The sequence below is a fragment of the Carettochelys insculpta genome, chromosome 3 (genome assembly GCF_033958435.1).
Source record: "Carettochelys insculpta isolate YL-2023 chromosome 3, ASM3395843v1, whole genome shotgun sequence".
NCBI classification, from domain to species: Eukaryota; Metazoa; Chordata; order Testudines; family Carettochelyidae; genus Carettochelys; species Carettochelys insculpta.
The window spans coordinates 152,734,674-152,750,913 of record NC_134139.1 but is presented as its reverse complement, the minus strand read 5'-3'; the positions used below and the strand labels follow the sequence as shown (position 1 = coordinate 152,750,913).

Here is a 16,240-nt window from a genome sequence, read left to right as displayed (position 1 = left end):
AAGAAGAGGCATCCACATGCCCTGTTGTCACCAGCTTTGTAAGCTGGTTTTGGGCCTGATAATGCCAAACATTTGTGTGTCCCTCCTTTCCTCATCCAGCATCCTAGAAGATATGCTTCTATCAAAATCCACATTCAATCCAATAACCTCACTCTACCAATTTATATATGTATTTGCTCCTTCTAATTTTTCACACGTACCCTGTTCCTTAGCCAAAACCTGTAGGAAATTCAACACATCATATGCCATTTTTTCTCACAGTATGTTTTAACCAATACAGCACAAGAAAATCAGATTGTTATCACACTGCTGCTAATAGAGGCATGTGGCACTTACGCATTTACAGCTACCAATGGGTGTGGGGATTCCACAGAGATGCTCAAAGAATCATTTATGTCTAATATTAAAGGATCCCACCTCAGTGGAATCGTAGAACTAAGTATATAGGATGGTGATCCCCCGGTGCTGACCCTCTTTGTTGCTACACAGGAAATTGATTACAGTGATTGATTACATACACATCCTCATCTCATTTTTACAGCTGTTCACCTCACATGGTAGGATTCCAGTGGCTACTATTACAGCCTCAGGCTATGTCTACACTACGAGTTAATATCAATTTTTTCTAAGGCACTTAGCCTGATTTTACCAATTGTCTGTCTTCACTGTAAATTCCATTAGCTTGATTTATGGAGCACTAAAATCGATATATCAATATCATAATATCGTCAGAACCTGATGGGTGTAGCGTTCGTGTCAAATCTAAAATTTTGAATGAAGGATAGTGAGGTAGTGCCATGTCTTTAAATCAAATCCATTAGCCTCAAGAGAAGTCCCATATGTGCCCCACAATGCTCCACAGCTCTCCGCTCTCTCAGACGTGCAGGAATTAGGCAACAGGAAGACCATTTCAGTTCAGCCCCTGGAAGCCCATGGCTGTAGGGTCATGAGAAGCTCAAAAACTGCTCTCTTCCTTTGCTATTAGTGAGGCTGTGGGGGTCTATGGTTCTTTGTCAACCTATGCTAGCTGCCCTTTTTTTCCTGTGTTGCCCCCCCTCCCTGTGCACCACGTGGCAGCTAAGCTGTGGGTGGGGGTTGCGCTAGTGTGATAGGACAAGAAACTTCCTTTCAGCCATTCACATTTTGTCCTGACCTCCACATCCTCACCCTTCCCTCCAGCTGAGGTGCCACACATTCCAGAACTTTCCCACACCCAGAAGCATCACGTGGCTTGACCCCCAAATCAATAAAAGGATGCGTTGAACGTGCTGCCAGGCAGCATACATGTGGTGAGGGTCCTGGAGCTGCCTGGGGGGAAATCTCCCTTGGCGACTCAGATACTGGCAGGGGAGGGGGGAGCCAGCTTGTCTTGCAGCCACCCAGGGGAAGGCTCCCTTGGTGGCTAAGATACTGGAGGGCTGGCAGCTGCCCAGAAAGTGTCTGGCAGCTGAAATAGGGGGCTGGCTTAATAGCTATTAGGGGGAGGTCTCTGCTAGCGCGTAATATTTGGGGGCTGGTTTAAGAGCATCAAGTGCCCAGAGGCAGGGGCTGGGACCAGACTTGCCCTCCAATGGATCCTTATTAAAGGATTTAAAGTGTACTCAGTCCAATGTGGCAGCCATTTCTCAGGCTCCCTCACTGTAATTAACTCCTGGTTCCCCATTACCCATAGGCACAGGAAGTGCCATTGAAAGTTGACAGGGTGGACACCCAGTGTAACGCCCATGTGTATTTACATGTAAATTTCTAGATTATGGATTGGGTACAAGGGTACAAATTATTGCCCTGAGGATCTTCTTTGCCAGGAGGTCTAAATACGAAGCCAAGACTTTCCTCTGGGTCTTCTGGGCATAGGGAACGGTAGTGGGTCCTGATACAAGCTTTCCTGGGCTCCCAATGGCTTTAAGAAGTGCCAGAGGCAGGCACCATAGAGCACTGATTACTGTGGACAGGGTGTTCCCTGGGGCACCTGGAGGCCTTTTTGGTCAACAGAAGAAAATAATGTGTCAGTAGAGTGACTGTCCTTTGAGACCAAATCTTTCTCTGGCCTTGATCCAATGCCATTGAAGGCAATGTAGTAGCTGTTCAACTACCACAGTTCTCCAAGTAAGCTTGGAGCAACCACTTGAGCCATAACTGATTTGATGATCCATTCCATTTTCAGTGTAATGCCCATGTGTACTACATACGCCTACATTTCCAGATTTTGGAGCGGGTGCCAGGATGAAAATTCTTGTTCTGAGGATCTCCTTTGCCAAGAGGTCTAAACCCAGATCCAAGCCTGGGCCTGCTGGTAATAGGAGCGGTGGCACGTCCTGCCCCAGAGTGTCGGCGAGCAACCAAAGTAGCCATAACTGATTCAATGATCTGTTGCATTTTCAGTGTAAGACCAGTGTCTACTTACACACCTGGAGTCCTTTTACGTTACATGAGAAAAAGACTTTATCTCTAGCATGGCTGTTCTTTGACACCAAAGGAGCCATAACTGGTTTAGTGATCCATTGCATTTTCAGTGTAACACCCATGTCTACTTACACACACATTTCAGGTGCAAATTCTTGTTCTGAGGATCTTCTTTGCCAGGAGGTCTAAATTTAAATCCAAGCCTTTCCCCTGGTCCCATGGTGGCTTTTGGCCCTGATGATGTAAGGAGTCCCCTTGGTTTATGTGATCCTTCCTCCCAACTTAACATCAAGCTCATGCTCCAGTGCTTTTGCATCCCATTTTGAAAACCTGTCAGTTGGGAAACCCAAAATCTTTTTTCTAACCTTGTGTAACTGCTTTACCACCCTTCTTCTCCCCTCACTTATAAAAAGCACATCTCTTACACAGGCAAGCCAGACCCTGCCTGGAAAAAGGGACGTTTGATTAACACAGCAGCGGAATGAGGGAAATGAAATGTGGGAAGATGTTGTCAGATAACCACAGCCACTTGCGGGGCATTTTTTTCCTATGCTGCACCAGTGAAAATACCCAGAATGCTACAGGGCACAGGGAACTGTGGGATAAGTTCCCACAATACACTGCTGCAAGAGTTGATTTGGGCAACTTGTGTGTGGCAACAATAAGTCAATTTTGCGGGGAGCCCATAGGATGATGATGATGCTCAAAATCAAATTTATAAAACCCAGCATTTAAAAAAATCAATTTTAATAAAGTTGATTTTAGCTCATAATGCAGATGCAGCATCAGTCATTCAGAAAGAGTGTGAGGCAGTTTGTTTCAGCAGGTGCTTGGCTTCCAGAATCCATGAATCTCATAAAAGTTGCCTGAAGAAAACTACCATCTACTCCTCATTGGTTTCAGGCCTCTTTTGCTACTAGCTAATTTCACTCAAGATCCCTTCACTGCACTGCATAAAGAGGGAATTTCTGAAGGGAATTTCACTTTAAATTGATGTATCCTCAGGCCACATTAATTCTTCAGGGTGGGTGGGTGAGTGGATAAAGTCCCTTCACAGGGTTAGTGAAAGGCCAATAACCATAGCATAACTGGTCCTGATTCTTCAAAAATTTCATTGCTTTCTGTTGTGCTAGATCAGAGCCTTACCCCCATCAGCCTGTTTCAAACTTCATTATTTATAATGTGATATCACAAGGACCTTTTTCTGCTAGGCAATGTACAAACATAATAAAAAGTTGATCACTGACCAAATGTTTACAACAATCAAAATTTCAAGTTTGACAAGAAAGGGTGGTGGGAGGATGGGGAAGTGGAGGAAAAAGGGATATTATAAACAGTGATATTATCAATAACCACAACACACGAGCCATCCAGCTATCACAGTATGTTCTTTTCTACATATCAATGCAAGGGGTAATGACAGATGCACGCACTAGTGGCTATGACAAGCTGATCACATTCTTTGCACATTTAAGAAAGACACTTTATAGACAACCAATCGGAGAGAGTAATGGGGTTTAAATAACTCCTGAAGCTTAGGCTGCGTCTGCACTACAAGATAAATTCTGCGGTGATGCAGGTGGCCCATGCAATCTGTGACCCTGGGAGATGCACAGGCAACAGCTGATGGCTTTGCATCCCAGGGGGTTTCCTAACCACGGTGGGGCGATAGATGGCACACACATCCTCATCATGGCCCCAAACCACCTGGCCTCTGAGTATGTAAACCGAAAGGGGTACTGCTCCGTGGGTTTGCAGCTCACGAAGGTCATTTCATCAACATCAATGTGGGAAGATCAGAAAGGGTTCACGACACAAGCCTCTTCTGAAATTCTGGCCTGTACAGAAAACTCCTGGATGGGACTTTTTTTTCCCCAGACTGGAAGTCATGATTGGCACCATGAAGATGCCTATTATTATATTGGGTGACCCTGCTTACCCTCTGCTCCCTTGCCTTATGAAGCCCTACACAGGAGCCTTGGACCCCAGCAAGGAAAACTGCAGTCACAGACTCAGAAGGTGCAGGATGGTGGTTGAATGCGCCTTTGGCCATTTCAAAGCAAAGTACAGATGCTTATTCATCCATTTGGAGCTTTCTGAAACTAATGTCCCCACTGTGCTATTTTGCACAACATTTGTGAATCTGGAATTCCAAAGCTGAGACCATAGGCCAGGCTTACTTGCAGCCACCTACACAACCATCCACCAGTAACCACAATGAGGAAGCAAAAATAAGGGACACTTTAAAACACACCTTCATGAATGATCTGTAACACACATTCTGCTGATGTACTTCTCTGTTGTAATTCCAATAAATCATACCATGTCTAATGAATGAATGCTTTTACTTGGTGGGACGGGATTAAGCTGCAGCACGTAGAATGCTTGTGGCAGGCAGCTGTGCCTTCAGCCATCCCTCAAGCCACCTGTTTCTGTCAGCTGTGCATCCACTGTGGACCTGGGAGTATTGGTGGACACCTGTGCCTTCAGCCCTCCTACAACCCTCACTAGGATTTGTGTTCCCCACTGCTCCTGCACACCACAAAAATCACACCAACATCAAAGTAATGATATTATTTTGTGGGGTGGAGAGGTTTAAGTGGCTGGGAAAAGAAGCCTCCTCAAAGATACTTGAATAGCCTTTTGCAGTGGCTCTTGGGTCTGGAGCAGCAGGCTATCCTTATCCTCCCTCCCCATATGCAGGAACTACAATGATGGGGAGTGGGCGACCTCTGTTCAGGAGACTCTAGGCAGCAGGTATTGGCTCCCACACTGCTGTGTTGGGAGTCCCTCTGCAGCTGCAGCAGGGAGCCCAGGACCTCTGTTTGCTCCATAACTGCTGTTGTGAGCTTTGCTGCAGCCTCATTCTGCTTTGCCACTTGCTGCTGCTGGAATTCAAGAGTTCTCTGCTGAAACTCCACTTCATTCTGACACCACTGAGCTGTGTCCTTTGTCAGCTTGTTGTGTTCTGCTTCATTCCACTCCGTGTGCTGCACCTCTTTCTCCTTCTGTTCCTCTCTCCTACACTGGGCATTGGCTCTGGAAAATGAAGGTCAAAATTAAAATACAATTCACATAATGTGCTTTCAAATGTAATGAATGAGTTTCTGTGTCTACTATCAGGGAAAGTCGCCTTTTTGAAGGCCACTGAAGGCTCACTAAGGATAGGATAGTAAGTGTGCATTTCACAATACCTCATTTGCCATCACTTGTCCTGCACATTTCTTTGTGGACATGGTACACTATAAGCAGTTGTCCTCTTTTCAGAGGGAAGGGGAGGGCTGCAAAGCAGGAGAAGCTGCCAGGTGTTCTGGGGGTGTCGTGGGTCAGGGAAAAAAATTTCAGTCATTTCTGGAGCAGACCTCCTCAATGATCAAGTCACGTAGAGGGACTAATGGGGAAGGGTTTGATTAGAGCTGCATGGATGGCTGCATGGGGGCATTCGATATAAAAATAAAATGAATGTTAAAAAAAAAACAGCATAAATACTCCAAAGAAATGCTGAGGTCCTGCATGAAGTCATGAAAAATGAAAAGATATACTGGATGGAAAAGGACATGGGAGAGGAAATTCCCATCAGAGCCTGGTAGCCACATGGTGCTGGGAAATCCTGAAAAATGAAAAGATATTCTGGTTAAAAAAGGGAGATGGAAGGGAATATGCCCATCAGAGCCAGGCAGCCACATGGCACAGGGGATTCCTGAAAAATAAAAAGAAATGCTGTGTAGAAAGGGACATGGGAGGGGGGTCTCTGCCCTAAAAGCCCAGCTACTGCATGGCGTAGAGAATTCCTGGAAAATAAAATTAAAAAAAAAACCTGTCTGGAAAGAGACATGCTGGGGGAGATGCCTCAGAGAGCCCGGCAGCTGCATGGCATGAGGGATTCCTGACAAATAAAAAGAAATGCTGGGTAGAAAGTGACAGGGGAGGGGAGGGGAGAAGCCCCACAAAGCCTGCAAACCACATCTGGGGTGAGGGGTGGGGAATGAAGCGCCCACCAACTGCTGCAGATAAATGTAAAGGGGCAGGAAGCATGGTAAAAAAATCCAATGCAAATTCCCATGCTTCTGCAGGTTGCCAAAGAAGACATCACCCTCCTAAAACTAATAGATATGGATGAAGAACACCTGCTCATGTTGTGTGACCAAAAGCCTGGAAAATTTGCTAAAATGCCATCTGGTGCCATGACACGAGAGCACTATCTGGTTGCCTGGCATGGCAAGGTGTGCTACCGTGGAAGCCACAACAATGCAGGATTGCCCAAGAACCTTGTTAAAAAAATATGAGTGGCTGGATGAGGCCTTCAAGGAGATCTCTAGAAAAGAAAAGTGCTCTATCCCAAGAAACATTAAAATGCTGTTCTGAGGAGCACAGAACTAAAGCTAGCAAACCTATACCCATACACAACCCTATAGCTATACCCACCCCCAACGTGCTTCTAGCATGCAGAATAAATACTCACCCAAACATCTTGGTTCAGGGGACTCAGGGACTAGCGTGGAGGGGACCGGTTCCAGGTCTATGGTGAAGAGCTCCAGGCAGTCTGGAAGAATATCCTCCATCCCCTGCTCGTTGCCCCCTTCCTCCTCTCTGTTGCCCTCTTCCTCTGGGCTCACTCCGAACTCCATACCAGAGCCTCCAGAAGTGTTGTAATTAAGACTGGGCTCCATGGTGGGGGTCTCTCCCCATAAGCATGTGTAGCTGTTGATAAATGGAAGATCCATGGAGCTGCCCCAACTTCTGATTGACTTCCTGGACTTTTTGATAGGCCTGCCGGAGTTCTTTCACCTTCACCCGGCATTGCATTGAATCCCAAGAGTAACCTCGGGCAGTCATCTCGCGTGTCATCTGATCATAGATTGCTGCATTTCTCTTGGCCACCTGAAATCTCTTCACCATCGATTGGTCTCCCCAAATCACAATAAGACCCAGAATCTCCTGGTGGGGCCACGCTGGGGCTCTCTTCAGCTTTGAAAAGTTTTAGGCAGATCACTACCCTGAATGCTCATGATTGCAGGCGATGGCTATTGATGCAATTGCTACCAATGCAGTGTGATGCAATAGGCAAAGGAATTTTTCATAATGGGCGCCCTTTACATTTGCAGGCTTGGGTGCTGCTGAATTCCACTTCCAATTCAAATTCAAAGAAAACTTCACGGTCTTCCTGTGCGCCTGGATGGAGAGCAGTGTACAAGTAAGTAGCCATACATAGGGGGTCACTGTGTAGCTTTGTGGGATAGATATGGGATACTTCTGGAGGCTAATAAATTTAAATTAAAGACATGGTGCTTCCACACTTGCCTTTGTTCAGGATTTTAAATTCAAAATTGACACTATACCTGTCCCATAATATTGACATTTTGTTACTGGTATTATGGCTCAATAAATTGAGCTAATAGTATTAGGTATGAAGACAGTGATGTTTTACTATCAAGCTAACTCCTTTAAATTCAATTTTATCTCATAGCGTAGACACAGCCTTAGTAAGAATTACATTAGTAGCTCTAGCAACAGAGATTTCGTCTCAAGAAATGTATAGATGTAATTTTTTCTCTTAAGTTGTAGGACTAGCTATGTTTTTATTTAAGTTAAGCAGGCCTTTTTACAAGTCCTTAGTGCCTTTTAAGGCGCTTCCATAGTAAGAATGTTCCCTCTTTTCTTCTGATCCCACTGAAGTAAGCAAACATTTGTCTCTGATCTTTTCTGGGGTCGGGGCAGGATGCCACCCTATATAGTCTGTCAGATCTGTGATCCTTATTTTATTGGTCTCTGTGTGCCTTTATTTTGCACAGTTTTTATTAATGTTCTCCTGAAGAAGAAACATTCATATAGGATACTAATCATATTCATGTATTGGTTGTGGTTTATGAGAAATGCTGTGGGAAGAAATTACAGAATAGTCAATCCTCAGAGGCCACAGAAACTGCATTTTGGAGCATAAGCTTTCATGAACAAAGACCTGCTTCATCAGATGCATCTGATGAAGTGGGTCTTTGCCCACCAAAGCTGTGCTCCAGAATATCTGTTAGTCTATAAGGTGCCACAGGTGGTCTTGTTGCTTTTGAAAATACAGACTAACTGGATACCCCTCTGATACTAAAAACTGCATTGTTATTCTGTCCAAGTTTGAAAGCAGCACAAACAACAGTGAATAGGAAGTTCCCCAACAACCTGAAATTTTATAACATATAACACACAAATCTGTGCTAGCCTCGCCCAGTTTGTTACACAATAAATACTACATTTTTCTGTGCCTGAATTTGTCTTCTTTTTATGAACTTGGCTTCTTTTGAATAGTGTGAACATTTTACCAGTAGCCGTCTCATACTATGGTCTCCTAGCCATGGAGTCAAAGCGAAGCTGTGTACAATGAACATCTTCAGTATTGAAAGCCAGTACAAGGGCAGTGTTTCTTTTAACCATTATTTATAAAACTGTGGGGCTGCTTTTGGCTCCCTTACTTTACTGGCACTGATTGAACTCACTGACTGTGGAACAAATAGTTATTCCATTAAGTAGTGATGTTACACTGGTGTGAAAGAGTTCAAAGGCAGGGCAACTGAGTACCTCATTCTCAAAGTAGTATCACTGAAAGTCATGGGACAGTGTATGGTGTAAAAGACAACTCAACAAGAGGACAGATGACAGAATCCAGCAGAGAAATGTAACATAGGGCAATCACCAGGATGAATTATAGTGCTTTTTAAGGCACATACAATGGGTGTTCTCATGAAACAAGATATGTATATATATATATATATTCTTCAGAAGAAAGATAAAATATTTCTTTTTTAATGAAATGTCAGGAAACATATCTATGTGAACATTTAAAAGAAAAAGGAAAGAGACTATAAGATATTATTATCTATAACAACTACTAATTCCTTTGTTTTAACATGAATTATTCTGTTCACATTGCTGTTTAAGTTTCATGGCCTCCAGTTTCGTAGCTAGGGAATCACTAGTCCAATCTGTGTCCCTTGCATTTCTAGGACTTAATGCTACTTGGCATAAGAATTCTCTCTGTCTCTCTTTTTTTTTTTTTTTTAAATAATCCAGTTGTTCCACTTAGATGCTCCTGTGGAGTGCAAACAAAAGCAGTGATAGCAATATTTTACATTACTATTGTTTTGAAAATATTAAATCATTGACCATATTAAGTACAATATTCTATATATCAGCTCACCACTTTAAATAGTGGCAGTCATGCTCCCGCTTGGCAGAATGGTATCCAAAGACCCATAGATTTTATCAGGTAACTGAAGACTGAATTGTAATTAGAGATGGTTGAAACCTAGAATTTCTGTCCCATGTGAAATTCTGACACTTCAAAATAGTTTTTGTTTTATTGAGAAAAACAATTAAACACTTCTTAATTTCCCATGGAAAGAAAATTCCATTATTTTAATGTTGGAAAAAAATAAGTGTTTCCATTTGGTATTTTCCAAATAAATGGTGCAGCCAGCTCTCCCAATTCTTGGGGACCTTTTGCAGTCCTCATATGCGGGAGCTTTCCCAGGTTGCTTCATGGCAGGGAATCTAGATCCTGAGAGCCCCTGCTAGATGAGGTGCCCAGGGCCTCCAAGTTCCTGGCTCTGTAACAGGGAGCCTGAAAGTCCAGAGTCCTCAACTTGTAGCCTAGAAGCCCTAGGTACCCAGCTCTGAGAGACTGTAAATAGTGGAGCAACCACGTATATGTGGATCCTCAAAGCCCTGAATTGCTAGCAGCCTGACAGCCACCATAAGCCCCAGGCCAAAGTAAAAGGAGGTCCAGCTCCATGGCCCCGGAAGAGGCAGGGCCAAGGGCAAAAGTGGCAAGGCTAACCCGGGTAGCTCTAAGTGCTGCTCATATTGCAGTCTTGCCCTGTGCTCTCTCCCTCACTTCTACAACACTTCAAAGGGGTCCAGAGCTCTGACTACCACCCCATCAGCAGGCCTGGCAGGACATCTGTCAGATAGGATTCTGTTAGAAACCTGCAGGTGTTTAGATGGAAGTTCACCAAAACTGACAATTCCGTGAAATATCTCTGTCTCAGCAAATCAGCATGTTCTGAGGGGGAGGGGGAAAATTCCTGACTGGCTTTCATAATGTATATGTACACCGGGGGCTGAATTGCAATCTTAATTCTGGCTTTTCCTATCATTTGAATGCTTGATTTTGCTACCTTAATAATGCTCTTTTAGTGTACTTTGTGTGTAAATTCCTAGGGCACTATTTTTAAAGGAAACAATCTCAATCTCCACAGGAATCACCATGGCTATGTCTACATTTGCCCCTTCCTTTTGGAAGGGACATGGTAATGAGTGAGTTGGGAAGATGCTAGTGAGTCACCTAATATACAGCACCTCATTAGCATCTTCCCAACTCACTCATTTCCATGCCTCTTCCGAAGGGAAGGGGCTAGCGTAGACGTAGCCCATGAGACATTGGTTTATCAACAGAACTGGAACCTTTATATCCATTGCACATACCCAGTGTTACTTGAGCTGATGGAGTAACTGTTAGCAGTGATTGGTTGTCACCTCCACAAGGACTGCTGAGGGAAGTGAGACACTTATTTTGCCATTGGGTTCCACAGATATTTATTGACCACAGAGGAATAACAAGACTGAGGAACCCCAGAATCATAGAATTGGAAGGCAACTTGAGAGGTCATCTAGTCCAGTCCCCTGCATGCATGGGAGGACCAATGCTATTTCGTCCAGTTATGGTCAACAGATACCAGTGAGTAGGCTGCATGAGTGGTCCTTCTTTGTTTCAGTGGCCTGCAGGGGGCCAACCTGCAGTTCGTGGCCCACTAGGATTCCATCTACAGCCCATGGACCCCTTATCTGTCCCCCTTCCCCACTTGCGTCACACAGCGTGGCACTGGAGCCCCACATTTCCTATTCCTCCCCTTCTCTTGCAGCAATTTCAGAGTGCTACAAATGTCCTATTCATGCTCTGTCTGCGTTCCTCCAACTTCCTCCTGTTCAAACTTGGGATGGGGAGTGCGGGGGGCGGTGCAGAAGAGGAATGGGAAAGGAGTATGAATCAGCCATTCATAATACTCCAAAAGTGCCAGGAAAAAGGCACAGTAGGACATGTGGGGCTTGAGTGCCACAGTATGTGAGGTGTGTGTTGAGAGGTGGGGTGGGGTTAGACAAGGAGCCCTTTGGCCTCAGGTAGAATCCCAGTAGGCTGCAGGTTACCACCACTGATCTAGACCATTCCTGACAGGATTTTGTCCAACCTGTTCTTAAAAATCTTAAATGATGGAGATTCTACACCCTCCCTAGGCAATATATTCCAATATTTAACCACTCCGACAGGAAGATTTTCTTAATGTCCAACCTAAACCTCCCTTGCTGCAGTTTAAGCCCATTGCTTCCTGTCCTAACATGAGAGGTTAAGAACAATGGCTATTTTCTTTTTCATTGTAACCACCTTTTGTGTACTTGAAAATGTCCCCTCTCAGTCTTCTCTTTTCCAAACTAAACAAACCCATTTTTTCAATCTTCCCTCATGTCTTCTAGATCTTCAGTCATTTTTGCTGCTCTTCTCTGGACTCTCTCAAATTTGTCCACATATTTCCTGAAATATAGCACCCAAAACTACACTTAATACTCCAGTTGAGGCCTAATTAGTGCAGGGTAGAGTGGAAAAATTATTTCTCGTGTCTTGGTTACAACACTCCTGCTAATGCATCCCAGAATGATGTTTCATTGGCAGTAGTGTCACACTGACTCATATTTAGCTATATCCACTATGACCCCCAGGACCCTTTCTGCAATACTCCTTCCTTGGCAGTCATGTCCAACTTTGAACATGTGCATCTGATTTTTCCTTCCTAAGTGGAGTACTTTGCATTTCTCCTTATTGAATTTCATCCTATTTATTTCAGGCCAGTTCTCCAGTTTGTCATTTTGAATTATAATCCTCTCCTCCAAAGCATTTGCAACCCCGCTCAGCTTGGTATCATCTGAAGCTCTTATATGCTATTGTCCAAACCAGTGATAAAGATATAGAACAGAACTAGACCCAGAGCTGATCCTTTTCAGTCTCCTCTTGTTATGCCCTTCCAGCATAAACCACTGATAAAGACTCTCTTGGAAAGGTTTTTCAACCAGTTTTGGATCCACCTTATAGTAGCTCCATCTCCATTGCATTTCCCTAGTCTGTTTCTGACAAGCTTATGTGAAATGATATCAAAAGATTTACTAATGTTAATATAAACCAAAGGTACTGCTGCCCACTAGTCACAAGGTATGTTACCCTGCCAAAGAAAGCTATCCAGATTGGTTTGAAACAATTTGTTCTTGACGCATCCATGCCGTTACTTATCACCTTATTATCTTCTCGAGGTTCGCAAATTGATTGCTTAATTACTTGCTGCATTATCCTTCCTGGTACAGAAGTTAAGCCGACTGGTCTGTATTTCCCTGAGTTGTCCGTACTTCCCTTTTTATTGATGGCCATTTTATTTGCCCTTTTGCAGTCACCTGAAATCTATCCTATTTTCTATGACTTTTGAAAAATAATAGCAAACAGCTCAGATTTCTCCTCAGTCAGCTCCTTGAGTGATCTAGGGTGCATTTCAACAGGCCCCGGTGACTTAAGACACCTAATTTTCAACTTATTATTTCTCTGTTTCAGCTTCTGATCCCAGGGGAGCAGATGGCCATGCTAGGCCTTGGAATGGAGGGGTGGGGTGGGGGAGCAATCTGAGTTCCCAAAGGTGTGGTACCTCAGACAGAAGGGGCAGGGCCTGAGGCAGCCAGCCGTCTGCAACACACACACCATAACGTGCTGCCTCCTCCTCCCAGCCCTTAGTGCTGCCTACAGCGCACTATGCTGAGCTTGGGCAGCAGTTAAAGGACCTGGGGCCCTAGGTGCTGCCACTGCTGCAGTAGCAGTGTCAGCAGCTGTGAGCCCTGGGGCCTTCAGCATTGCTCAGCTCAGGGGCAGTTGCCTCCTTTGCCTCCTTCTCCCCTACCAGTGGGCCCATCTGACCCAACCTCATTTTCACTGGCATTCGCTGTGTCAGAGTCTGGTCACCACCAGCCTTCTTGGTGAAAACAGAAGCAAAGACGTTTTGTTATTAAGCATCTTGGCCTTTGTACATTTTCTGCTACTGTTACCCCCACCACCCGCCACCCCTTGAGTAACAGGCCTAACCCTGTCCTTGGTCTTCCTCTTGCTTTTAATGGATATGCAGAATGTTTTCTTGTTATGCTCCATGACTCTAGCTAGTTTGGTTTGATTTTGTGACATGGCCTTTCTAATTTTGACCCTACTTGTGTTCTTCGTTTATATTCATCATTTGGAATTTGACCAAGTTTCCACTTCTTGTAGGACTTGTTTTTGATGTTTAGATCACTAAAGATCTTCTAGTTAAGACAGGGTGGTCTCTTGCCATCCTTCCTTCTTTTCCTATATAGTGGGATAATTTTGATTTTGTCTTTAATAATATCTCTTCGAAAACCTGCCAGCTGTCTTCTGTTGTTTTTCCCCTTAGACTTGGTTCCCCTGGGATCTTACTTACTAGCTTTGTCTTCTATGACTGGCCTGCTGTGAGACCTTGAGCAAGTCACTTCACCACTGTGTGCCTCAGCTGCCCCAGCTACAGGATATTGACTTTCTTGATGAAGTGCATTGTGATCTGCTGCTGAGAGGTGCTACATAATAGTTAGATATTATTTCTTTAGTCAACAGACAAAGGTTGCCTGGCAGGACTGGGTGTCAGGTTGTCCTGCTTCAACGTAAGAGCACGACAACTCACCACACAGGTGACTGTTAGAAAGAGGGCACTAATTTCAAATTGTGAGTTCTAAATACTTGGTTGGTGAAATCTAAGTTAAGTGTAAACTCCTCAGACACTAAACACAATCCCTTTGGATACTCTGATTTGTCTCACCATACCTGTGAGCCAACCTTCTGTGATAACTGGTCCCTTGCACAAGGAATCTGAGCAATATACAGGTTACTCTCAGTCCCAAAGGACTAGTCACTTACCCCAAGTCAGTTGCACCTTATGTCTCACACCAAAGACAACTCTTGTAGGCCTCTCCTATAATATAATCACATACAGACTTATTAACTGGGAAATGGAAATAAAAGTCATTTACAAAGTTAATTCAAGTAAACAGGTACACAGATGAGTTACACTCAAATTTCAAATGGTAGTAGAAGATTTGAATGGGCTAACCTAGGCTAAGCACAAAGATTCTCTTCCTCATGCCTAGAAAACCTTATGGTCCAGAGTCCAAGCAGCATAGATATCCATTGCCTTCCTGTTAAGGGCTTTATTCTCTTCCTCCAATATGTTCTGAGCTGCAAACTTAGCTAATGAGGAGAATTTGTTTGCATGACTCTTCCTCATAGGTGGGGTGGAGCCACAGAGCAACCAAGTCTTTTGTCCTCTATAAATGTTTCACAACTGTCCGTATGTAGTTAATGAGCCTTGCTGGGATGTAACACAGCAATGGGAAACAAAAGAGAGGGCGCAAGCCATACAAATTGCCCTCCTTCACCTCAATGGGCTACAGCAATCAAATCCCACTGGGGATCCACCTGCAGTTGGCAGACTCCCCCCCATCTCACAGGCATCTCTCATGCACTGGGGCACAGGAGCCCCGGGCTTCCAACTGTTCCCCGCCCTTCCAGCACTTAACAAGTGCTGCAAATCAGATTTGTGCTCATCCCCACTTCTCCCCCTTGCCCCCAACACACATCAGCAGATTGCCCACCACTGAGCTAAAACCATCTGCTGGAGATCACCGCTACATGGTGGACTCTCTCTCTTGACTGGTGATTTACAGTGTCACAGAGGCATATATAATACAAATTCTTAAATATTACCTCATAACATGGGATACAGATGCTGTTAGTGAGACTAATGCATGCAGCACCTCACAAGTATTTAACAGTCTCAACAGTCTGATAATGCTAATACCTTTGTAACAATATTAACATACAGCTGGAATCAGTCTGGCTCCCTATCAAAACAAAAAGCAGTCAAGTAGCACTTTAAAGACTAGCAAAATAGTTTATTAGGTGAGCTTTCGTGGGACAGACCCACTTCTTCAGACCATATCCAGACCGGAACAGGACTCAATATTTAAGGCACAGAGAACCAAAAACAGTAATCAAGGAGGACAAATCAGAAAAAGATAATCAAGGTGAGCAAATCAGAGAATGGAGGGGTGGGGGAGGAGGTCAAGAATAGATTAAGTCAAGTATGCAGACGAGCCCCTATAGTGACTCAGAAAGTTCCCGTCCCAGTTTAAACCATGTATTAATGTGCTGAATTTGAATATAAAAGCCAGCTCGTCTGCTTCCCTTTGAAGAACAGTGTGAAAGTTCTTTTTCAGTAACACACATACCTTTAGGTCATTAATAGAATGCCCCATTCCATTAAAATGGCTCCCTATGTATTTGTCAGTGTTCAGTTGACACTCAGGGACCTTGGCATGAGCTGGCATCTGGTTTGCCAGTATTACACTGGAGTCTGAGCAAAATAAGAAGAAACAGAGGGTGAGGAGTACTCATTAAATGAAGTGAGATGGTTGAAATACAAATCCCCCAGCATTACCAGTAGAACAGGTATTTCAAGTCGGATACTTAGAACATTAGCAGACATATTGACTTTCTAATGTCCTTCAGCTGTCCACATTTTAAAACATGCTTTATAGATCACAGGGCATTGCATATTTTGATGTTAATAATTACAAATGTTTCAGAGCACATTCCTCCTGGCCAGCCTAGGATATGCTTTAATTACTTAATCATTCATGAAGTGTACTTGTTTATCACATATTGGAGGGTGTTGAGATACACGGGCATACCTTTTCTACA

General features: G+C 44.0%; 2 long non-coding RNA genes across 2 annotated transcripts in view; one reads left to right on the top strand and one right to left on the bottom strand.

Moving 5' to 3' along the window:
- LOC142011486 (uncharacterized) overlaps positions 1 to 16,240 on the top strand; it is a 61,905-nt gene that overhangs the window by 14,347 nt on the left and 31,318 nt on the right. Inside the window, exon 2 of the long non-coding RNA XR_012645092.1 lies at positions 7,509 to 7,597. This is a non-coding gene — a long non-coding RNA (uncharacterized LOC142011486). The remainder of the gene's footprint in view (positions 1 to 7,508; positions 7,598 to 16,240) is intronic.
- LOC142011490 (uncharacterized) lies at positions 3,178 to 15,849 on the bottom strand. Its single transcript, XR_012645097.1, has 4 exons — positions 15,769 to 15,849; positions 14,399 to 14,453; positions 6,866 to 7,575; positions 3,178 to 5,442 (listed from the first exon to the last, which is right to left on the bottom strand). It is a non-coding gene; the product is annotated as an uncharacterized LOC142011490 (long non-coding RNA).